This window comes from Apteryx mantelli, chromosome 10, assembly GCF_036417845.1.
Source record: "Apteryx mantelli isolate bAptMan1 chromosome 10, bAptMan1.hap1, whole genome shotgun sequence".
NCBI classification, from domain to species: domain Eukaryota; kingdom Metazoa; phylum Chordata; class Aves; order Apterygiformes; family Apterygidae; genus Apteryx; species Apteryx mantelli.
The window spans coordinates 13,778,655-13,803,680 of record NC_089987.1 but is presented as its reverse complement, the minus strand read 5'-3'; positions in this window follow the sequence as shown (position 1 = coordinate 13,803,680).

Below are 25,026 nucleotides of genomic sequence, written 5' to 3'. Positions count from 1 at the left end.
GTGCCATCTTTCCTCCTCAGGATTTTGCTTCCAGTAGCATCTGCTGTGCCTCTTTCTCCTACATGCTGCAACATATGTACTGTATGACTTGGCTGCTTCTTGTGATGCAGCTAAGGTAATTTCTATTAATGATTTGTACTTGCTTAGTGGATAAAATCCCGTTTTGCAGGCCTGATTCATCACAGCTGCTTTGTGCTGCTCGTATACGCAGGGGAAGTGCTACAAGAACAGACGGGTTATTACTGGGTAGCCCAGGATGAACAACAGAGCATTGAATTAAGGGAAGCAACTTCAGTGAGCGTCATAATAAGATCATGGCTTTACACTTGTTCTAAAATCAGTGGCGGCAGGTTTTCCATGTGAAATGCTCCTCTCTGTCCTGCTGGGCTTTGCAGCTCAGAAATTTCCAGTCTGACTTCCAGAAGCAAGTGTTTGCATAGTTTGCACAGATTTAAGAGGAAAAACAAGATGGGGGGAGCAAATTACCTCTATGGGCATATGTTCAAACTAAACCAAATATCAGAACTTTACTGTTGTGTCTGTCACAGCTTTGCCTCTAGACTAACCCAGATCTTGGCCGTAACGGACTCTATCTTTTGTCATCTCTTGATTTTGTATATGTTATTCTAATGACTGAAATCTCAACACTTCACTTAATTGCTCATAGAACCACTGATGGTTTTAACCAGCTTCTGTTCGAAGCGTGAGAAATGTGGGAACAAAAGGCCCCTGGAAGCACTCGGCACCTGCAGAGAATCCCCATCGGCATCCCTGGGCTTCAGGGGCACTTGGCGGCTCTCTGGGAACTGGTGGGATCAGGCCCACCAAGAGTGTGGCATTTGAGCAAATATGCAAATTCTAGGTATTGCAAACACCAACACAGTCAATTACACACAGCAAAAACATACACAACAGCCAGGAAGCCATATGATAGATATCACGTTGTGACTATGTTGTGGGACTTTCGTCTTTATTGGCAAACATTTCAGGCAGCAGTTCAGATTTACATAGAATCACATATGTGCTTAAGAAAGCATTTTATCTCCTCCTTTCTTTACCAAGCTACAGTTACTAATGCCCTGCTACCAGGAAGTAATTAAGATATCTCAATGCTCCTTAGATAATCACTCAAAATGTCAGTGGCTTTTCCAGACCTTGTCTAAATTTGTTGAAGTCGCAAAACTGGAATGGAAATTTCATGGGAAGTGGCAATTCTAACTCTTTCTGAGCTGAAACTTTTTTTCAGTATTTTGTTGCTTTTGCTTCTTGCAAGATTCCAAAAGTGTGTGAAAGGAAAGTCTGTTCTTTTAAAAGAAGCCTTCCAAAACAAACTCTTTATGCATGAAGGTATTAAAAGCAATAGGCTTATTGTTGGTGTGTTGTATTAAGAAAATTTCTATTTTTTTGTCTTGCAACTTAGACAAGTTGTAAACCTAGAAGTTAATAACTTCTCCAGCCTTGATTTTTTTTTAATTGCTTATTAATAATTCCTTAAAATATTCGGGATCTCTTCTGTAAACTTCTTCCACAAAACTCCCCTGAATGGGGATTTTTCAAAGGGACCAAAGTGAGTTTGGAAATTATTGCAAAACAGGCCCTCAATGATAATCCTAGACCCAATGAAAATAAAGTCTACCAATTGTTTAAATTCACTAACAAATAGAGTAGTATATTTCAAAATATCTCTTACATTATCTATTCATTATACATCATAAGTTTCTAGTACCAGCTGCTTTTTTAATTTTGCTTTCCTCTGTGGTTTAGTTTGGTCTTTGTATGATAGTAAATGAAAATGTTTGTGAACACTCTACTCATTAAGATACTTAGCACCTAATGTACTTGGGGAAGACCAGCAAACGCACTGTTGTATGCAGATTTTATCAGAAAGTTTCCCCAAATACCACATATATCACTTAGAAAATATTCATAAGATTCCTTCCAAATGAACAGTATTTAAGTATTTTTACAAAGAGCAATCAAAGCATGCAGCACTTGAATTTATGTTACATTAAAACTCCCTGATTGTGCAATAATAAAAGATGAATGTGGATTTACATTGTATGCAAATTTATTAATCTTTTCATAGCATTGCTCAATAAAAAACGTGGTGTAGAATTGCAATGGTTATCTACTAGCATTGAAAAGCAAACAACAGAACAATTCATATACTATCCATATGAAGGCATAATGTGTAATGCAATTTTTCATCTCAGCTTTAATATCAAATCTGGGCGATATCTATTTTAGTTGCACAAAATACTTTAGACCCGCAACTGCAAGATGTAGGTTAGGACAGTCGCTCAGAAAGGACCTGCTGTGGATGACATTTCATATAGCCTTTGCAGCAGCCGCTGGCAGAAGTATCTACTTTGGTTTTGTGATGCTGCTTCTTGGAGGACGAGAACACTGTTCCTTGGGTGCTGTTTGGGGCACTTATGTAAGACATTTTGTCGTAAAAGTTCAAGAAGATGTGGTCTCTGCAATTGCAGCGTCTCTACTCATGGAGAAACTGCATGTTGCAAATAAAGAACATGGCTTGGCAAAAATGTAGGCCTCAGGCACAGACAGAGTTGTCATGCCAAAATGTGAATATTTTAATAGCAAGAATCATTAGCAGCAAATGTTTTTAGCAAACTGTTTTTTTGCAAATAGAGGGCGCTGGGGCTCCTCAGGTGTCCTCAAATGTGAATTAGATTGTGTTTGGGAACTTCTTTTTCGGTTTGTTGTACAGATCAGAAAACGGTGGATCTGAAGAAGCAGGTAGCAGTTCTTTATAAAAATAAAAGATTTATGAGTTGGGAAAGTTAGACTGGGATTAAAACAGAGGCATTCATATTTACTCAATTAAGTAATTTTGGTGAACCACCTCCCAGCTTAGTAAATCACTTAACAGGGTGTTTGGATGTTTTGGCAGAATAGGGATACAAGTGTTTATTCCCATCGGCCACTGTGTGCATTCAGCCTGCGTGTCTCGGAGAGATGCAATTGCAGTTATTTTATGAATTCCTCAGACAGGAACTATCACTTTTTAATGTGTTCCCACCTTGCACAGAGGTGGCTTGTTCTGTCTGGGCCTTGCGGGTGCTGCTGCAGTACAAAGCTATACATATGTATAATAATCCTCTAGCAATAACTGCCTCTGATCATGCAAAATATGCAGGGATAAATCTGGCAAAAGCAACTGCAGGAAATGTGTTTGTGAGATAAGCAATATGGGACTGTTTGAAGAAGGCATCGTGTTTAGCTGTTTTCCTCCTGCCCTCTCTTTTTCATACAGTTCTTTCAAAGGTCCTCCTGCTCTCCTCTTCCTCGCTTTTAAAAAGTGTTCACGCACATGGTTAACTGGCTAAAACGCAAGGGGGAACCAGCCCCTGGCATTCACCTGCATGTTGGAAACATCGCCTGTCCCTCTATCTCCCCACCTGGGAAAAGGAAATACTGATGTTCAGACATCTCCAAAGGCTTGGTGACTCTTCATTCCTATGTGGGTTTGTGTTGTTTTGCACTTCCTACATGGAAGATGAAAATTATTCTCTATTTATGAGAATTTTTGGAGCTGATGACTCTGTGCTTAAAACCCTAGGGCACGTCTGTGCTTTGGCGCAGGTGCTGAGCTGGCAGGGTACAAAGCGCCAGGACCCCGTAAGCCGCCTAAGAGCAGTGTTATGTAAAACTGGTTGGGTGTTTTTATACTGGGACTGGTTTGTGCTTGGCTAGCTCAAAATATGAAAGGCATATACGTGACTGCATTTAACCAGGTAAACGTGACCGCGTAGTTAAGAAGGCCGTGGAAAATGACAGGATAGGCCTGATTTCCCCAGTTGGATACTAACTGTGGTCTTTTATGAAAAGTAGTAAAGGGAAGTTTTTATAGTGATGTACTTCTATTTTCTTATTTGCTTTTTTTAAGAGTAGTAAATTTGTATTCATTCACACAGCACAATGCTTTTTTGTCATAAAATAAATAACTCTGCAAAATATCAGCATTACAAAGTGATATTATTTTTCCTTTGAAGGCTCACTTTACACAGCGTGTCATACCACAGACAGTGCTGCTTTGAGACGACATTACGATTTTTTTTCTTTCTCCCAGACTTTTCATTCAATTTTGGCTAAAGTTAATGGAACTGCACATTGATACCTCTATTACAGGCCTTTTCGTATTTTATCTGCCCATCTGTTTACTCTTCCTGCGAGTGACAACAGAGGACGTGATCGAGGTGTTTGAAATACCAGGTGGTCCAGGGGAGGCTAGTTGCGTGCCGCCCTTCGCCCCGCACCGAAACACGGGAGCGGAGGGTCTCGCGCGGTGCCCCGGGAGCGGCTCGTGCCGCGGCCGTGCGCGGGAAAGCGCGGCCCCGCGAGGGCTGGCCCGCTCTACCCCCGCTAAAGCAATCGCTTCACAGGAAAACGCAGCTTACTGTTACAAGACAGATCCGCTTGGTGCAAACCCTTCGTGTTTGACAGGAAAAGTGCGCTTCTCTTCAGGACTCGAAACAATGAGTGGAGAAGCCTTTATAATTAACACTTTATTAAAAGATTGGAGATAACAAGGAAAGGCATTGTCAGCACGCGTGCCGACTCTGCGGCAGGAGCCCGGGCTACATGCAAACCATCTCCTCACACCAATCCTAATGCAGAAAAAAGGTCTATTTAACCCATCGATTCCCTGTGTGACAACTTAACGTGCTTTAATAGACCTGTGTTGCTTTAGTAGTGTTGGGAGTAGAGCCTTCTGTTTTTTTCAGTCCTAACCTTATAAACGGTTTACATGTGGGAGGTTTGAGAGCCTGGCTGATGTCTTAAGAGCAGAACATAATACTGGATGCATTTGGTTAGAATAAATTTTTGGTAATGGCAATGAATTTAAAATAACCTTGGTCTCATGAATGACATCCAAAGCATTACTTAGATACAGTGTTTTAAAAATGAAAGCTTTTTTAGTCTTCACCCAATTTTAAAAACTGCTTCTAAGTAAGTTTTGCACACAGCTGGAGAGAAGGAGCTTATTCAAGCTTATTCTGAACTTGGTAAGACCACTTATTTAAAAGAGCAGGTAGAAAACAACAGTGACATGTGAACTCAGTATTGTTTTGGACAGTGTCCCATGTCTAAGCTGAGCAAAATATGAGCGGTCCCGAAGGGTTCTGCTTTCCAAAAGACTCCCTCCTTTCCAGCTTGCATCCTGATTTGAGAGCAATTATATTCAGTCATCTTAAAGAACCAGCTTCTGTAGCAAATAAACATATTTACATACTGAGAGCTGAAGCCACCACATCAAAGCCCCAGCTGAGGTCAGGTGCCTGTTCATTTCAGAAAGGCATCCTGGGTGCTGTCACAGAGGCTGAGAACACTTTACATCTATAAAACATCACTTATAAAAGCACAGAGTATAAAGCTTTCAATTTAAAGGTTAGTAACAGATTCCTTACTTTCTGATAACCTCCCTGCTGCCGCAGACACACACGCTCGCTCTCGTCCTTCTGCACATCTGTCAACACTTAGCCAAACAAACAGGACTTCTGCTGTCATCTCCAGCTTGGTAGACCGAAGCCCTTGGTGGACCAAAGCTGGGTACCTTAGGGGCAAGATTGCAAGCTTTGAAGAAAGGGAAGGGGGGGTGGGGAAAGTAGTCCCCCCATGGATGCAGTAAACACCTGCAATGGTGCTGGGTCAATAATACTGATATTTTTTGAATTTCAGAAAGAGATCAAGAAAAATCAAGTTTGGGGGTTGACTGCTGTAAAGTGAGTTAAATGTAAACAAAATCAAAAGGCTGATGACCTCACAGGGAAGGGGTAATGCCTAAAAGATAAGACATTCTTATGCATTATTGAATACTATGCGTGTTTGCTCATCTCTTAAAAGGGTAAAAGTCGTGCAACACAGAACATCTGCCACTAGTTGTAAAATTCCTGGAAATGTAAAGAAAAAAGGGAAAGTTTCTCTCTAAATGAAAAAAAAACCACATAGAAAGTTCCTACTTTTTGCTAAGTCACTGGTTTCTGTGGCTTTTTGATCCATTTCTGAAAGGACTGGCAGATCAGTTGGTAATTAAACAGTCCCTGGGAGAACGCAGGCCTTTTGGAGCGTTTCGAACAATCTATCCATTTTCACTTCTTCTCAGGATTTCTTTGAAGAACCAAAGTCAAAGATATATTTTTAAAACACCTCTCAACTTTGTGAGTTTCAGACAGAAAGATGGCTTCTGTTGCACGGTGGTTCCTTCATGCTGCACAGTGTGTAGACAAAGGATGTTACTAAATGTCCTTTAGGTTTCGAGTAATTTTGTTGACTTTGTCATTCAGATGTTCAAGAGAACATCTTGAATACTACTGAGACAATACCTTCTAGGTCAGTATTTTTTCCAGACAATTGTTAATGTAAAACTGTGAGAGGAAAAAGCATCCTGTGTTTTAACTGTCGCTGTATGTGAATATGTGAAATCTGAAATATAATTTCCGGATGTAGAATTGTTCCTTGCAATATATTTCAGACTCAAAGAAACCTCTTAGTGTGCAAAATGATTTTAAACTTACCATGTACGCTATATAACCTTGTGGATTTAAACAAAATTAATTTTTTGGTTGAAGACACTGTAGTCTTTTAGGGTTGAATTTGAAAAGATCTAGGCATGGCCTGTTGCTGCTCCCTGTGGACTCTGGGATAAACTCACCAACGTCAATGGCAGCAGAGCTGAACAATGCTGCAGCTTTTGGGGGGGATTCCTTTTGTTCTCATGTTCTTCCATTTGGATTACCAGTGGACTGATGGATTTATGGCGTCTGTGGGATGTTATTCACTGATGAGGTCAGAATTCCCTGCAGACAGCACCCAGACCTGACAAACTTCCCTTCTACTCAGTCTGCCCTGGTGGGTCACACAAACCTTCCCCAAAGTCCCCTGCAAGCCCAAAGGGAGGCAGGGCTGGGAAGGTCTTGTGCTCGCCCTCAGCATAAGAGAATTTTATTAGCAACTAACTGAAATTAATTGTTCTCAAGCTTTTCTAATATATTTACAGCTATTTATGCTCACCTATTCAGCAAGTCAGTGTAAATGACCATGAAGTGTATCCATATTTTGCAAAGAATTTAGAATGTTCTGAAAAGACTCATTAGCAACATTCCCATTTATAAACCCCCATCTACTGCAATATGATTTAATTGTACTTGCAGATTTAATTGTACTTGCAAATAATTAAACAAATCCACAAAATGTTTGCATTACATTAATTTACTTCACTTGGCCCTGCAATACTAGAACCATAATTACTTACATATTTCCCTTTACTATTTTCTAACCTCTCTTTGTAAATTGTCAATAAGCATTCTGGAGACAGTTGGATTAAAAAAAATACCGAGCATGTGTCTGATTAATATTTTAAGACTGTGAGGATCAAATCTAAAAATGTGTGGGTTTTTTTTTCCCAGCAAGTTCAAATTAACTGATAAAGCTGCACAGCGTATATTCAGAATCCCTTTTTTATAGTTGAATGACATGGGAGTTTTTATATGGCAAAATGCAACCATCTATGCAATAACTGCAAAACGAATCCATCCTTCTAAAGCTCACTGCAGCCATCGCGGTGCAAAAGGGCAGGTTGTGCTTTGCACTGGTGAGGCCAGTGCTGGAGAGGTGGCTGCATAACTAGTGGAGGGTGTACTCCAATGCCGCGCTTGTAAAACAGGCGCTCGCCTTGGGCAGCCATCCTCCGCGTGCTGTCACTGGGAACAACGCTTCCAGGTGCTCCTGCGCAAGGCTGTGTGGCTCCTCTTCGTCCGCTGGCGCAGGCCACTCGGAGTTAGCAATGCAGCAGCTCCCAGAGGGAAGAAACGCCTTTTCTTTGGAGGACTAGGTGAGAGTGGCAATGTGTGGAAACTGTCTGTGTCTTCCCCTGGGATCTTAAGTAGAGGTTGATAAATACATTGTGGGCTGGCCCTCTGCACAGGAGCAGAGTGCATTCAATATTTGAAGGTGGTGTGCTTCTCTGGGTTGTGTTTCCAAAAGGAGACCTAACCCTTACTTTTCAGAGAAGTGTGTACCCCAACACCTCTGCTGAAGTTACTCTGTGGTATTACAGTCTCTAACCTCAGTAGTCTCAGTAAATTCTCCGTAGACTGCTTTTCTCCGTTTCCCATGTTACCGTTGTGCGATGTTTCTCCTCCTGTAGCTGTAGGATCCAGCAGGAGGCTTGGGAAGAACATATCTGTTCAGTGGCAAACTCTCGAGAAGACTAACCTCATTGCTGTAAGACCAATATTTCACCTGGAGTAACTCATGGCTTCTTGATTCCCCAGGGCCCTATTCTCCCATGTTATATACTGTTAAGTAGCTGTCATGTTCCACCCCAGAAAAGAGTGCATTTCAGTGATGGGTGAACTAATTCTTATTCTTTCTGCTTCATTGATATAATGGGGTGTCATTAATCTTTGTAAAGTCTTTGGAGGTTGTCATATGGGAGATGGTGTCCAAGTGACAAATATTAAATTAATTAAGACTAGCAGCATTCTGTTTAAAAAAAGAAGAAAAAAAAACCCAGAAGATACCTCTGTAGTGGCTATTTATTGTTTTTGTGACTGGCACTGAAGGATCTGTACAAAGCAGGATCATGTCAGAGAATGGTGTGATGGTCTGAAAGGTAAAACTATCTTTTGCTGATAAACTTTTACTGCCATCAGTTGAAGAACAGTTCATTCTCTGCACTAAATTCAAAACCATAATGCCTTAGGGAAGAGGCTAGTGCATTAAGGACAGTGCATTCATCAAATGTACCACCCAGTCCCCTCGAGCTTCTTCTTTTGGAATGGCAAGATTGATGGGATTTCTGCCACTTAGTACCTTACAACAAAAAACAGCATTAAAGAAGACACAAAGCTGCCAAGACTGGCATAAACCCTACCAGCTGACCTGGCTTTCAACACAGCCATGGACCAAAGCATTGAGAAACAGCAGTCCTAACTTTCTCCTGTCCTCACTGGAATTCAGAGAAAATTTACCTGAGTAAGGACACTAAAATTCGCTCAGCAATTTGTAGGAATATTTGGGAGTGCCCTGAGAACTATTTTAGCTTGAGGGATGGTTAGTAGGGACACCTGTATCTGTAAATCTCTGCTCGTAGGACAAGGTGTGTGTGGGGTGTCTGTACCCGTGTGGCTTCCCGTGTCCCCTCTCGCTCCAATCGGGTAGCCTTGCCCCTGCTGCCTCCTGGCACCGCGTCCTTGCCCGCGGGACCCGCTTCTGGCTACCTCCAGAAATGCTCCTGGGCGTTTTCCGAGGAAATACTGTTGAATAACATGGATGGTTTATAAACCAGGGCAAGATAAACCAAAGGAGCCTTAGAAACGGATTTGGATGCCACCCACAGCAGCCCTGCTCTTTACAGTGTTACAGGACTTAAAGGAAAGCTGCCATTATTGAAAGTATAGAAGGTAGATTTTTTTTTTCACAAAAATATCTTTAGCCATTTCTCTTGATATTTTTTGTGCAGCTCTGAAATTTCATTTCTCATATCTTAAGGGAAGTCTTTGACTGTCCAATCAGAATAGAAAAATAAAAGCATGCCTTGCATTTAACTTTATAAGCAAGCATAGTATCAGGCAGTAACGCCTTCATTATAGCAATTTGAGTACTTCCTGAATAATTCAGAAGTGCCAAATAGAAGACTTGTTGCTTGGATGTGCTAATGAAAATATCAAGGGAATTAATTAACAGTCAATTATATCAATTTTAGATTTGGACATTGATTATGACGCTAAAAGCAAAAGCTACATTCTTTACAACACATAATTCCTTATTTCTTGGTGATATAATTCAGCTTAATAATTTCAGTCAAAAGCGTAAAGGAAATACAAATTCAGATTACTTTTTGTTTTCTCTCCATTGCAATATGTTCAAGACAAATAAGGATAAAAGGCATGGTAGAAACATATACATCTTTTTATATATATGGTGATGCAGATTTTGCTAGTCTGAGCTTTGTAGTAATCTGTTTTGGAAAAAGAGTTTGAATCCAAGGTATAACAAAAATAAACTGCATACAATATGGACATGTATGTATTTATATTTTCAAGTCTACTTCAAAACTGGCAAAGAGAGTTATTTTGTATTGTAATGTGACTTTTTCAGAAAGGGAAGTTTTGATTTTTTGTAACGCTCCATGAAGAGCAAAGTTTATCTAGAACTGTTTTGCTGAACTCCACATGTGCTTTAAAAAAAGAGAATATTTTCTGATCTTTGGTATTAGAGGAAAGCATTTCATTGAAATCAGTTTTTGCATGATTTGGCACGAGTTGTCTAGACTGGTTTATGAAAAATGACAGCTAGTAGGAAAGTAATTAAAAATGTATTTTGCTGAAAGCAAAAGTATTTTTGGAATCTATAACAACCATCTTTAATTTGCCAACCATTTCCACAATTATTTTATATTAACTGGAGAATTTTGTATTCTAGAAAATATGTATATTGATAGCTGTGCTTTGATAGCTTTCTAGTTTGGTCTTCTTACAAACACTGCTCTTGCAACAAAAAGGCAAGAGTGGAAAAAGTGATCAAAATATTACATTCAAATCTCTGTGGCATCCTTTATGAATTATTACGATTGACAGTAGATGGTGATAAGACTCTCTTCCATGGATGAAATGTTCCAGTATTTTGGCTGGAGCTGAAGGAAGGGTTGCTTTATTTGGGGCTAGTATACTTTTCCAGGTTTGAATGTAGTAAAGCAGTATCCCCCACTGAAAAAAAAGAATGCAAAGGTCTGATAATTGGGAAGTTCATAGTCTGGAATCAGAGCTGGATATTATGATACAGGCTCTTCTCTAATAATGAAGGAGCTGAACTCTTATTGCCAGTGCTGGAGAGCCCTTGGTATTACTCAGGAAATTATTGCCAACATTAGAATAATTAGGTACCACTCTGCACTTCATTGAACCACTCTCTTTGTGCAACCTAGAGCAGCCTAATTATTGCTGTAAATCATATCAGCAGCTGGATAATGCTGGGGCATGAGCAGGTCCAGGGTCTGCCCTGTGCTGGGAGGTGAGGAGCTGGGCACCAGCACAGAAACGCCTGAGGGTCACCTTAAACTCCATCTGCCCCTCAGCATTTTCTTCAAATAGGTATTCACTAGTTGTACAGTAAGCTTTTTTCCCAAAAGGCCACCATTTACATTTGTGGCATGAAGGGGGGGGGGGGGTGCTGCCTCCCATGCGTTCGGCCAAGCAGAATTTGTTCCCAAGAACGGCATAAGTAATTCGTTTCAATGAGTTAATTACATGGGTGTAAATTTGTCATTCTCAGGTTACGTTTCTGATTCAATGTTTTAGAGATGAGAAATCAAATCTGAAAGACATCAGTGAATGTGTTATCATTTATTTTAAAGCTGGAGATTAAGTTAAAGTATTAATAACAATAAACTGATGGCTGAAAACATACTTGCTAGTCCATTGATCTGTAGCTGTCATTCATTGTTCCCCGGTATTCTTGGTGAGCATTTTATTTATCATACTGTCATCCTCGTATCAAGCATCCATTCCATAGTGGATCAGTGACTAGAAATTCAGGACTAGCTGTTTTATGAAGAAATTCCTTTATTATTTCACTGTGATGGGTACCCTTAAAAGCTACAGGATAAGTAACTCTGTATGCATTACTCCTAAGCTGTATTCCAGTTTTGAACCATACTAAAAACTCCCTAAACTTCTGTGTTTAGATATAAGAACGTATAGTGAGTGTATAGCCCTAGGTGAAACTGTTGCATTAATATTCCCTCCTTCAGGCATGTGAAAGCCTGTTAAGGACACCTGCAATAAACTCCTATAAAGTGCTTTGAAATCCTTAGTGAGAAATGTCTCACTGATAGATTGGCCAAGTGCATGATAACTCTGCCCAACTGTGCAAGAAATGTTTTACCTATCAAACATTTAACAGGCATATTCACATTATTGTATACCATACCTTTTCATGCGTAGGACTATAGTGAGCTGTCTTTTGAGCTATGGCAATAAAGAAAGTCGTTGTGCAAAAGTTCATCAGAAAATAACTTTAAAAGTTCTTTCCTCTCCTCAGTTAACTGACCATGTCTTCTCGAGTATTGTGTCCTACAGCACACAAGTGTGTCACGGACATTTGACCTCTTCTTTGTGATTCTGCATGTCCTGCCTTGTGGGTTTTCATTGCTGCCTTATCTCAGAGCAAAATTTTCTCCTTAATTGATATGCATGGTCAGACATAGTTAATCCATGCTTATCTTATCCGTATGTCTAAGTATCCCAAAGATTTGATGAACACCAGTATCAGTTTTATAAGGAAGAGCAGACTGCTCCCAGACTTAGAGGCTGCTATTGGCAAGGGTTTGGGGCTCAGATGAACAAGTAAGTACAGTTCTCAATTTAAAAGTCTGTGATGAAGCCCAAATTCTGCTGCCAGTGGCCTTGTACCTGGACAGACTTGGAGAGAAAGCTCTGAAATCAGTGAAATGATTCCAGACTTATGTGGCTATAACTGATAGGATTTGTCCTCAATACTCATCCTTTCTGTGGTGTCCTCGATGCTCGTGAACTTTCCTGTGGCATTAATTAATTGCGTATAATAATTTATATTGCCATTTAAATCTAAAAGAGACTTTCTGGGTAGCACTATTTTGACTTTTGCTTGTTAGATCTCAAGAAGTAAACCTTGAACTACATCTTAATATGAACAGGTAACTAATGCAGATCACAGGAAAACATGTCGAGAGTGCTTATCGTGAGAAGCACCAAGCAGAAAAACATTCTGGACTTTGCACTACCTGAAGTTTGTGAATAATTTTCAAGTACAAAGCATATTGTACTAATCCAGTTTTGCGTGAAATGTTCTTAAGCTAAGCTCCTATCAACTGACCTGCCAGTTGTATGTGATAAATACAGAGAGGATATTAGTTATGGATTACAGGCATTTTTCCACAAAGCATTTCGTTAAGTCCTGCCTTTTGCAAGACAGGGGCCATCATTGTGCATTGCCCTTCCTGGCTAAGCCGGCCACGAGCCACTGCGCGCGGCGGCACTGCCGCTCTTGCGCGCCCAGGCGAAGGCTGGAGAAGCAGATGTTGACAGCTGGAGTGTCTCCTCCATCCCCACCCTTGAGGGGTGCTTTTACTCCTTTATTTTTTTAGCTCCTCCCTGCCCCCTCTCCTGCCTTGTTGGTGTCATTAATGAAGGTGCAAGGCGTCCCCGTAGCAGCCAGCCGCGCGTTTTGGGCTCGATGACCCCGATCCAGCGCATGCTCAGCCCATCTCCCGCGATTGTCTCGTCAGTCGCCTGACGGCCGCCTCGCACCTGACAAGTGACACGTCCCCGGCTCCTGCTGACTAGATAATCAAAGTCTTGTCAGAGCTGTCAATACCCTGCAGATAGGCGAGGACAAAGAGAGGAAAGGTTTCTACAGAAACCGCCGCCTTCAAAAAATGCTGTCGATTCTTCTTGCAGAAATCACCTGTTTGTTTCAAAACATTATTTATTACTGCAAATGTGAGCTCCGCAGAATGAGTGTGTAAGTGCAATAATGACAGCAGTTTTTAATGACACAGCCCTCCAAATCCAGCGTCCCCAACATTTTGTTGGGAATTGTTTTGAATTCCCGAGTAAAGGCAAAATATTAATATTCAGCAGTCATTTAACCTTCCTGAAGAATGTAAGGGGGATCTTTTCAAGCACAACCATAATTACTGTTTGATAAAAAGCACATTTTTGTAAACCAAAGAATGCACAAGTATGTTCTAGTCTTATGTTGCCGACCAAGATTATTTATGATCTCTTGCAATTTTGGAACATTTTCAAATAGAGATTTGATTTAAAATGTTAATTAAAGCACAGGGCCAAATTCTTCCCTGATTTACAGAATTCTGAATCTGTAATCTACTGAGGTTGATGAATTTCACCTGGATTTCACTAGCACAAGACAGTGTCATATTTGACACACAGTTATTTGGATATTCTAATATATCTAGTCAGAGGATGTGTTAATGTTTGGAGACCTTAGGATGGACAGATGTTCTGTATGTGATGTGAAATCTGTTCAAGAGATTTTTTTAATACTTTATGTATTAAAGAATAAATGACCTTTGATTGGAAAGATAGCTATGTCTGGAAAATAAAATGGCACTGCTTTTCACAGCTGAAAGTCCTTTAAAATAATATCAGAGGTGAGATTTCTGAAGACCTAGTGACTGTTTAGTGTATACCATTTACTAGAGCACCAGAAATAAAGTAGTGGGTCTGATCTGCTGCTGAGAGAAAGACATATGGCATTTCTTGCATCAAAAAAGAAGTCTTTAAGCTGAGTTTTCATCAGCACTTTGCACTTTGTTGCCTTCAGCTCCGCTTCAAGACAACTTGTGTTTTGAAAGAAGCACCACTGTTTCAGTCACTTTCCAAGTCCTGCGTGCATCATGGTCCTTTTCTCCACTTTTTTGCCTATTTCTTTTTATTAGGGATGGCTTTCTTAGACATAAATAGTTGTCTGCCTTGCGCTGTGTTACATCTGTCAAGCACTAGCTGCCTTTTGCTGCTCATACCAGCAATCAGCGTGGGATGGTAGAAGGTGGCAGAAAGGCCTGGAAGTTAAAAATTGTTAGATTCACGGCATATGGCTTTCAGTGCCTGCTGGGTTGGCAGGAGAGGCTGGATGTATTCGAGGCGGTTGGTGCATAAGCGGGGGCGAGCCAGTGGCCAGAGACCCTGTTGACCAGGAGGTAAGCTCCTGCGTGACCGCCACTGACTTGTGGTGTCCACAGGGTGATGAGGAAGGTGGGTGCAATGATGGGACCCCAGGAACATCCACCCACATAGGACTACCAGTATTGGGCTGGATCCGTGATTTCTCAGGGCAGCTGAGGGACCCTGCAGGTAGGACACCGTTTGCCCCTAATTGGCTCGGTGCTGGCCCCTCTTTTTGCCTGGAATCAAGTGTTGGGAAGTGGGCCGCGCACCCTGAGCGGGCTCCTGTGTGCATCCATCCCTTGGCCAACGAGCAGATGGAGCCCTGACATCGCCAGCAGCCACGTGCACCTACAGATGTTGGAGCAGGGGTGAGAACTGAGAGAGGAGCAGGGAAATCCAGCCCGAAGCTCTGCCGTATCCACCCCGCCTATGGCTGACACCTTGGCTTTGCAGGGGCTGCCAGCGGAGCTCAGAGGAAGCTTCCAGGCAGAAAGTTTTTCCATCAGAAAATGCCGATTCGTCAAAAGCAAAACATCTCATGAAAACATCTGGCTTTCAATGAATCTTCCGAGGGAAGCTTGCCTGCTAAGCAGATTTTCCTTGTAAATCTGCCTGGTTTGCTGCCAGGTCACCTGCCTGGCTCCTTGGCTGCCCGCCAGCCCTCGCGGCTCTGAGGTAGCCACGCCACGAAGCCTGCCCGGGGTCGGGGACCTCGGCTTTCTGCACTTACATCTGCACAGGAAGATCCCTGTCCCCAAATCTAAAGAGACTTACTCAGCAGACCCCCACGTTTCCGGCAGGCACGGCTCTGGGGAGGCTCTGATGAATTGCCATTCTGTGAGAGGTTTAGGGGAAAAAAAAAAAAAAGTTGTTCTGGGTTTCAATGAAAACTGATTCTGAAATGCCGATGTTTCCTGCAGACTGCAAATTTTGAGTTTTGGTAGTTCCCGGATGCCAGTAGATAAAAAAAACCTAGCAAGACTCATAGGTAATCTGGTGTATATGGGAAGCCAACTTGATGCTCCTGGATTCAAGGCGTTTAGGAGCATTCCCCAACATTATTATTTAATGCGATTGTGAAATATGATATGTAACCAACCCTATTTATGTATGACATGCATATATTTATTCACAAAGCAAGTACAAGTGATGTCACTGGGCTAAGTGCTTAATCATTAATGTTATTTAAAGAAAATAAAAGTTATTGTATGTGTCAGCTTGTAGCAAATACTTATTTTCTACATAATTGTTAAACCTCAATAAGTACCTTTTAAGAAATCTAATTTTTGTGTTTAGTTAGCATGCAATGCATATCCTGTTAAATCCAGATTAAATACATAATTAGGTGTATTTAAAGTACTTAATTTTAAGTATTGCTGCTTATTTAGACAATAGTTTTCTTATTAAGAGTTAGTTTATTTGTTAATCAAATGTCACTTAAAATGTAGAGTGGGTGGGAAAGAGTAATTGTATGATTTACTTGAAAGAAAGCATTAGACAACGTAGGTGCCAGAGATTAAAAAAGAAACTGTTTGAATGAAGATTGGTATTATTATATGCTTGTTTCTAATTTTATCCATCCACCTGGAGCGAACAAGTGGAAGGAAAAGGAAAAGAGTGAAGGTGCGCCCTGGCTTGTGGTGAGTCTGTGCTCGCAGCAGTGTGGCGAGGGCAGCGCCAGGCGCAGGGCACGGAGATCATCTTCCCGCTGTTTTTTTTCCAGGGGAGAGTCGTCAATGCCACCAGGGCCACGTGGGCTCACTGCGCTGCCATCTGCCTTTGCCGAGATCCGGTGCGCACGGGTTCAAGCCTGGGAATACCCAAACCTTCACACCCCAGCCTACTGCAGCCTTGGAGGCTCAGTGGAAATACTGTGTGACTCAGAGTACTGCGGTGGTGGGTGCTGACTGGTCTTGAATCAACCAAACTATGCTGAAGACTTGGCTCGGAGACGGAAATCTGCTTTCCTCTCCAAGACAAGAGCCATTCTTCTGTGGTTTCATGTTTATTTCCAGATGAGCAGTCATCCCTTTTATCCTGTGTTTTGTCTATTCCTCAATATCCCTGTCATCTTTTTTATAATGTGTAAAATTGGCTAAAACTTGGCGACTAGCATGTAGATTTCTTCATGCATTACACATAGTTGTGATACACTTTCCTTGCTTCCACGAGCTTTTTAAGGCCCTTTCCCCCAACTTGTGCTTAGAGTTTCTGGAAATCAGGGCACTGTTGCAGATCTTTATAGAGCTACAAGATTTGTGGTTTTGCTAATGGTACAAACTAAACATAACTAGATATGAGCCATGTATACCTTCCCCCTCTGCATGTCGTATGGACATCTTTAGGCTGCTTTAGGTGAGTGAAATTGATTTGTTTCGCTGATGTACATGTTAAACGTACAGCCATCTAGAGGTTGCATCATTAAATAGGATGCTTGCTAACAAAGTTCCTGTTTTAGCTCAGTGCTGATAAGTGCTACAGTGGTAAGGTCGTTCTTTAAAATAACTAGCTTTTAGATGAAAAGATGCAGCATGATTTTGGTCTATAGTAGACCTGCAAACGCAAGATGAAAATGTGATTGTATGTATGAAAGTATGATTTGCTCTGACTGTCTGTGACTGCGCTGTTAGAAAAGTCTGTCTTTTTTAATGAAAATGGTTATTCTGCTCTTTGGTCCTTAATGATTTTTTTTTTTGTTCTATTTTTTCCCTATAGACATTAAATAGCAGAAGTGTAGCACAATATGCCCCTAATCTTCAAATTCCCCTTATTTTGTTGAAGCAAAGTTTTCACCTTAAAACTTTTGGGTGAAAATGTTCTGTTACAGATATTGCATCCAGAGAGAAGGTAATCTATTCCCTGTCCATGAGACACTGCTACTTACACTGTATTTTTCACTATGATCTCCCCAAAGCTTGTTGGAGGGAACGTGGTCAAGAGAGTTGGCTTTTAATGCCATGAGTTTGGGCTTCATGGCTTTGTGACAGATTAGTCACACTGCCTGCTCTTGGACAGACAGGATTAGGAAGACATACTATGTAGAAAGGTTAAAAAAGATCTTTTTCAGAATGTTTGAGGTTTTGAAATTGTTCTCATTTCAGGTTTTGAAGATAGACCCACATTTGTGTTCTGATAACTGTTTGCAGTTTTGCCCAGAACGTCACAGTAGCTGCATTAAAAATGTTATCAGAACGGTCACTGAAATTTTGGATTACATTGTCTGCAGTCTTTCCTAAAAAAGGAAAAAAATCTCATTTAGCATAGCCCGTGTTTAAAGCCCTTCTTCATGGCAGTGTTACAAACAGTCCTCCCCTTCGCATGGCATCCCTGCACTCCCCTTCCTTTCTGCGTTTCAGACAGCTGCAAAAGCTTCAGAGCTGCTTTTGACAGAAGCTAGTGCTGACACAGTTTCAGCTCCCTGAAAGGTGGGAGCTGCACAGCAAAACGAGTGGTTACGGTGAGCCTCGTGGTGCTCAGAGCTCCTCTTGCTTCCAGGTGGGACGGTTACACTGAAGTGACGAGGTGGGAAGTTACTTATGTGGCTAGTTAATTAATCGATTCCCTGTACCATCCACGAGCTAAACAGCCCCGTTTTCAAATTCAGAATTTTCACGTTGTGTTTGCAACATGCTGAGCCATCACGGGGCTTTCATGGGACTTCTGACGCTTCCTCTGTCGTTAACCCCTCCTGCGGGCAGAAGGTGCAGGGTAGTGATGGATGCTAGGGAGATACGGCACGGATGCAGAGCATTATTTGGGTAAATAGGAGAAAAAAGCATCTGGTTGTTTAGGAGTTCTGTTCCTGGACTGCTAAGTGGTGGTGTAGTTCAAGCAAAACCAGAAATATTTCACCAAGTTTGTTTCTCTTTCTGAGAGGGGTATAACGTTATTGGAAGTTGATCTACAGCACATACACTCACTCGCTGCTTGCAAGTCTAGTAGTTAGCATATGTCAGAGTGCTCTCTGTCAGTTGTAGAACAGTTCTGTTCAGAAATTGAGTGGGTCTCCAATCACATTCTGGGGAAATTAGTACTGAAATGTCTTTCTAGGAAGTATTTAGTCTGTCTGCAGGTTGTATGAGGAATGCCGGGCATTGCAAAGTGCCAAAGCATTGCAATGGAAACTTTCCCAAAGAGGCTGCTGTGGCATAGGCTTAGTGTTTCCTCCTCTGGGAAAAGGTAAGCAGACCTAAAGCTCTGTGTTTTGACATGAAGAAGATAACATGTTTTTGTGGAAATATCATGACAGTTCATATACAAAATTTTAATGGTCTATCAGGAGAGACATGCTAACTGTTATACTGTGCACACATAGGTTCTGCCTCCTGCAGTGCGTCTCATCTGGAGTAAGTGGTTGCCTTCTCTGAGGTGAGAAAAGGTTGTGTCATCTAAATGATATTGCTTATGTTGTCTTTTGTGACTGCTTTAGTTCCTCTGCATTGCTACAACCACTAAAATAATTCCCAATTAATAGTACATCCGGTTGATTTAGCCTCTTTTTCTGTTGTGTGTGCTAAAAGCCGGCTTTACGGAAGAAGTAAGCAATTATTTAGGAAGCATTTATTTCCACTTCCCACACCAAGAACCTCGTCCTACTGTAGAATCACAGGGACTGGTACAGCACCTTCTGCATTACTAGTGCTTTTTCATGATTACTCATGGTTTCTAGCCCCCTCCTCCCTGCACAGGGGTATTCCAGCTCCTGTGGTCCTCTCCTCTCCTCTCCTCTCCTCTCCTCTCCTCTCCTCTCCTCTCCTCTCCTCTCCTCTCCTCTCCTCTCCTCTCCTCTCCTCTCCTCTCCTCTCCTCTCCTCTCCTCTCCTCTCCTCTCCTCTCCTCTCTTCCTGCTGCTTGGAAGTGGTTGCCATGCGCTGTATGGAGATGAACGTTTAGGCTGTGCTCACAAACCTTTAGTGTTGCTTGTCTTCATTTTCTGTTCACAGCGGCTGATGTTTTCCTGAAGCTACTCAAAAATTTCTTAATTCTGTAGGCTTTATGCCCCTTAGGGGCAGTCTTAGCACTGCTTGACCTAATGCCCTCTAGCAAAAACAAGCTTTCTTCTCTTGCTGTGTGGCTGCTTTGACAGTTGCCATAGGTTAGTGGGGCTACTTATCAGTGAAAACTAAAGATGACTGGGAAATAGTATGGCTTCAAGATCTTGCACTTTTTTTAATACTCAAAAAAGGTTATTTTTTAATTAAAAAATAAAAAAATGTTTTTAATTAAAAAAGTATGAGTGGTAAGAGGAATAAAGATCCCAAAACAAGCAGTCTGTGCCTTTCTGGGATGTAGGAGAACTAATTCCATGTTCTTGCTCTGCTTGTTGGAACCACTGGGCTATAGCCCTGCTTCCCCATCCCATCTCTGAGATGCCATCCCTAAGGACAGGGCATGTTTGCACAATACATTGAAGTTATATTATATTGCATTTTTCAATGGAAACAATTCACTGAAAAATTCACAATCAGTTCTTGATTAACATTTCTTTTCTGTAATTCCTTTCTCTATCCCAAAATATTATTTAGACAGGAGTTTGGGTCATGACTCCTTGCAGAATTCGCATTTAATATTTCCTTAATATAGAATCTAAATTATTTTTGGTAATCTATGTAAAGATTATGTATAATACAATTAATTGATATAAGTGGTTTCAATTCTCCTTAATATGACAAATCTCTAGTGTGAAATATTCTTAGTTAATGATCAACATAAAATAGATAGAGTTCATTTTTAATGCAAGTACAAGATTTGAATTAATTTGTAGTTAGAGTAGAGTTATTAAACTGTATAATATATACATACACATACATTCCCTTCTTTTGTTTTTAAAGCTTTTTCTTATTCAGCAGATATGATATGGTTGGGTGTCTCTAAATTCTTTTTTTTTTAATATATACTGAATCACTAAGAGACACATATTTAGGATGCCTCTGCAATTCATTGATACTCCTCTGCGCTAATACTCTCATAATAGACTTGCATTTTGGTTTACCGTGACGTGTGTTTTTGGTTGGTACAAAGGGTTAGGTCCAGTGGGCCATACCACAATTTCCCCCTGCCCCACTGAGACGTGGCTGCCTCCCATCTCGGAGAATCCAACTTGTTCACTACAGCACCATGTTGCCGAAGGACGTTACTGGTCCGCATGCCGACAGATATAAAATCTTTAGCAGAGTGCAGCAGGCATGTTAGGTTTCACATACTAATCTACCTTGAGCAGAGTATTAATGTTAGCAAAAAAGAGCAGACAAGGTAAGAGTATTAGGAGGGGATTAGCATAAAACTGTGTACCATTATCATGGTCTCACTTTCTTAGATTTAATGTGAGTGACATTCTTTAATATTACTATTAAATTTATAGCAGTGAGATAAGCGTCAAATTTTCCTACAATAGCATTAAAGATGAGGAAAAAAAATATTGGGAGAAGTGCCAAATGGAATTTGAATGTTGCTTAAAAGACGCGTGGGATGGAAGAAGCAACTTGCAGGGAACATCTGTTTCTGCTGGACCTTGTCACTTTTCTGTCAATTGGAACACTGAGTTAATCAGATTCCTTAAACTTTAAAAACTGTTGTGTTTTGGATGCAGCACAGTTCAAAAATAACTATCCAGTTTGCTGGATTCGGTATGTGCTGCAGAATCGTCTTATAAATGAGGACAGAGCTCAGGGTAAACGTAACCCCTTGCATTTTCTTCCAGGGTGGAGTAAGAGGGACAGCTGCAGGGACTGAAAGCGGTTTGACCCCACTGTTCATATTCCCTGTTGTTTTATAGGTCACTGAGCAGCAGCATTTGTGCAGTGTTTTTAAAAATATATATTTTCAAACTATTGGCTACATACCAAAACTTGCCTGAGGAACACAGATGAAAGGCTTCTTTAGTGGTAGCTGCTTCGTTTTGGTTATAACCCTTATATATAGCCCCTAAAAGTATGTCAAAATAAGAGCATAATGCCAGTCCGTACTGCTGCTGGAGCTCTTTGTGCTGGAATAACCAGCCAGCTCTAGATCCAAATCAGCCCCAGGGTTTGTGCCAGCACCCAACGGTTCTTACCACCAGTGCTAACTCTCCTTTGCTGACTCTCTAATGGGAGAAATTATTGCAGAAACTCTTGAGGGGAGGAAGGACAGCAGCTTGTATCATCTCTTTTGAAAGGACCAACACATATAATATGTTATGTTTTTCCCAATAACGTGTAAAAAAAGTGTGTTCTTCTCTCATGATATATTTTGATTCTTTTTTTTTTATTTATATTTTGTTTTTTTTTTCCTGAGGAAAGCAAATATTTCCTTGAAACATTTTTAACAAAAACAGATGTGTATATTTCTCAAAGCATTTTGATGGCAAATGTTTGACCCATGCTATCGTGAAATCCTTTTAATACGAAAGGGGATTACAGCAGTAAATTCAGATTTTTTTAAGGCATAAGTTTAACTGTAAATGTAATAAAGAATTAAATAATACCCTACATCACTCTTCATATTCTCTCTACAACTTATTATCTGTGTTTATTATTGTCATTTTCAAAAGTACAATAAAAATATATGGCCTTGTTCATTAAAAGCTTCAGTTAAAATAAGCACAGTCCCTTAAAAAATGTTTTAGAAGACACAGAGTCCTCGTGCTGTAGTTGCAGTTATGCCAATTAATGCTGTGATGCTGCAGATCTTGCAAGCTGTGAGGCATCATTACTTGAGTAAGGGACCTCTAAAGAGACCCATTGTACTTCACGTGGTGGGGCTGGTAAACCAGTAGGCGATATTCTTCTCTTTGAGGCAGCCCAGAACAAATGTCCCAGTGTGGTGCTGGGAGAAGACGGTACTGCTGGAAACGCCATGCTAAGATGCCTGTAAGACATAAATTTGAGGTCATGATCATTTGCGGTTCACACACCTCATTGCATTATTTTTGCAAGACAGGGGTGTGAATCCTGGTGTGCTGGCTGAACTCCAGTCTGAGCAATTATATTTTATGCCTAAAATTCCCCTGTAGTTTCAGCTTGATATGTTTCACATCTTGGTTTGTACTGTAGCTGTGTAGTGTTAACCAGCTGACATTTTTTACTCTCTGATTGCTGCATTTTAGATGCGAGTCTTGTATGTGATCACAGTCCAGGCACTTTTGAAAACGCTCAGAGGGAAACCTGTTGTGCAATAGAAAGCCGTTGCAGAAGTGACGGCAGTAAATGTCATAACCCTGGCTCTCTGCAGCCTCCAAAACTTTGTGGGGGTGTGCATTAAGTAACGCTTGTACCTTTTTTTCCTATGTACTTCTCCGTGCTGTACTGGTGGGGTCGTAAAGCCTTGCTGGACACGTGTCAGTGTCACTGGCTGCACGGTGGAGGGACAGCAAGGGGCTGGGCTACCTCAGTGACAGCTCTTAGGGGAGCGTGGGACCCTGCTGGGCTCCCTTGGGGTCCGTATGGCACCGAGAGACCCTCTCCTTACCTATAAACTCCCCTCTACCATGCAACAGCCACAGTGGCAGATACAGCGCTATAAAAGTAATGGTCTACGACTGATCTTGGTTTTCCCTTTCTTTTTATTTTGAAAGAAGAGGCCAAGATCAAAAGCCTTAGCCCAATCAGTCGGGCTTTAATCAAATGAAGCACTTGAGCACATGCCTTACATTAAGCACACAAGGATTATTGCTGATTTCAAGAAGATAACCACATGCTAAAATTGGGACTCATATCTGGTTCAAGGCAACCTTATTCCTATGTGTGTCTGTAACAGACGCTATGCTCCAACCTTTCCTTTGCTTTAGAAAAGCAAGGTCATTATAAACATGCTGTCTAATCAAAAAACAAGCAAATGAAGATATTAAAAAAACAAGCAAAACTTGTTGCTTTGAGACTAATTAAAAAGAAGGCGCTGAGAGAATTTAAGCCAGTAGAAAGGCTCCTTGTGACTTCAGTGGCCTTTGCATTAGGCTTCTTATTTTGGTGTTAAAATAGACTTGGACTTTCTCAGAACTTGGTCTGTGGCAAATTAGAAGGATTTAGCTTTTCACCCCTTCTGTTTCAAAGTGGGAGGTGTATGCATGGACTTACGCTTAAATGGCTCACAAACAGCCAACCATTACACCTACAGGGAGCATACCTTCATCCACAGCAATGACTATTTAATAAATTAAACATATTTGAGATCTCGCACTTAGCTGGAGGTTAACGAATATCAGAGTATATAGTGTTTATATAGTATTTATTATACTGTATTCTGCAATCAAAGGCTGTTGCTGCATGCAAGATAGCTTCAGTAGACTATTTTCTGGTGAAGTCTTGTTTTTGCTTCTAAGTTTATGCATTATCTCCATGGTAGTTTCTCTTTTAATGCTGTGTCCAGACATTTGAATCCCACATCCTAAAAGCAGAAATAGCATCTATGGGAGAAGTCACAGGGTTAACATCCTAACTTAGAGCCATGGTCTACCTTTAATTGAAGTGGGTGTCCTCAGCAAGTGGCTTCTCCCATTAGAAATGATTTTCTGCCAGAAATCTATATTCTGTCATACTCAATTATGCACCCTACTAATCAGCAGAGAACTTGGTAGCACCCCGACATGGAGAAGTCTGCATCTGTTCTAAATCCTGCCCTTCTAAGCAGGATTATTGCCAAGCACTGTGAAGATTGCTTAGCTGGGTACAAAAGATGCTGTACCCAAGCCAAAATGGGAAAGTAATTCTGATTTTATTTGAATGAGCTTATTTTATTGGATGGAATGAAATAATTGAAATATGTACAATAAAATAAGGGCCTGTGTTTTTGAGAAAAACATAGACAAATACTATCTCGTAAAACCTCTCAAAACAACAGAAAAATACAAGGATCCTTAGCAGCTCAAATATCTCCTAGATGCTTTCCTGCTCCTCCGAAAATAAGTGCTACTAGGTGTATTTTAGACTACCATAGTAGTCTTCTATTTGCTTATTTGTGAAATCTGTCAGGCCTCAAAGTACTTAAGCATATACTTACTGTTAAGCGCATGAGCATCGTAACTGATTTCAGGGACGCTACTTAATCTTTCAGCGTTTTGCAGAAATAGAGGCTCATTCCTAGCTGTGGAGAGATCCAGAACAGCTTCCTGGGTGATGAGAAATTAAACAGGCCAGAATTCTTTGGCTTGTGAAAGAGATGACTATGAGAGGGTATGGCAGAGGAGATGTGTGAAATGGAGAATAGAGGTGGGAATGGTTATTCAAGAGCTAGGAGGCATTGCATGAAATTATCAGGCAGCAGGTTTAAACTTCAACAAGGAAGTATTTTTCCTACACTTCACAAAAATAAATGCAGTGCTTAGAACATTGAGGAGGCTGGAAGTAGAAGTAGTT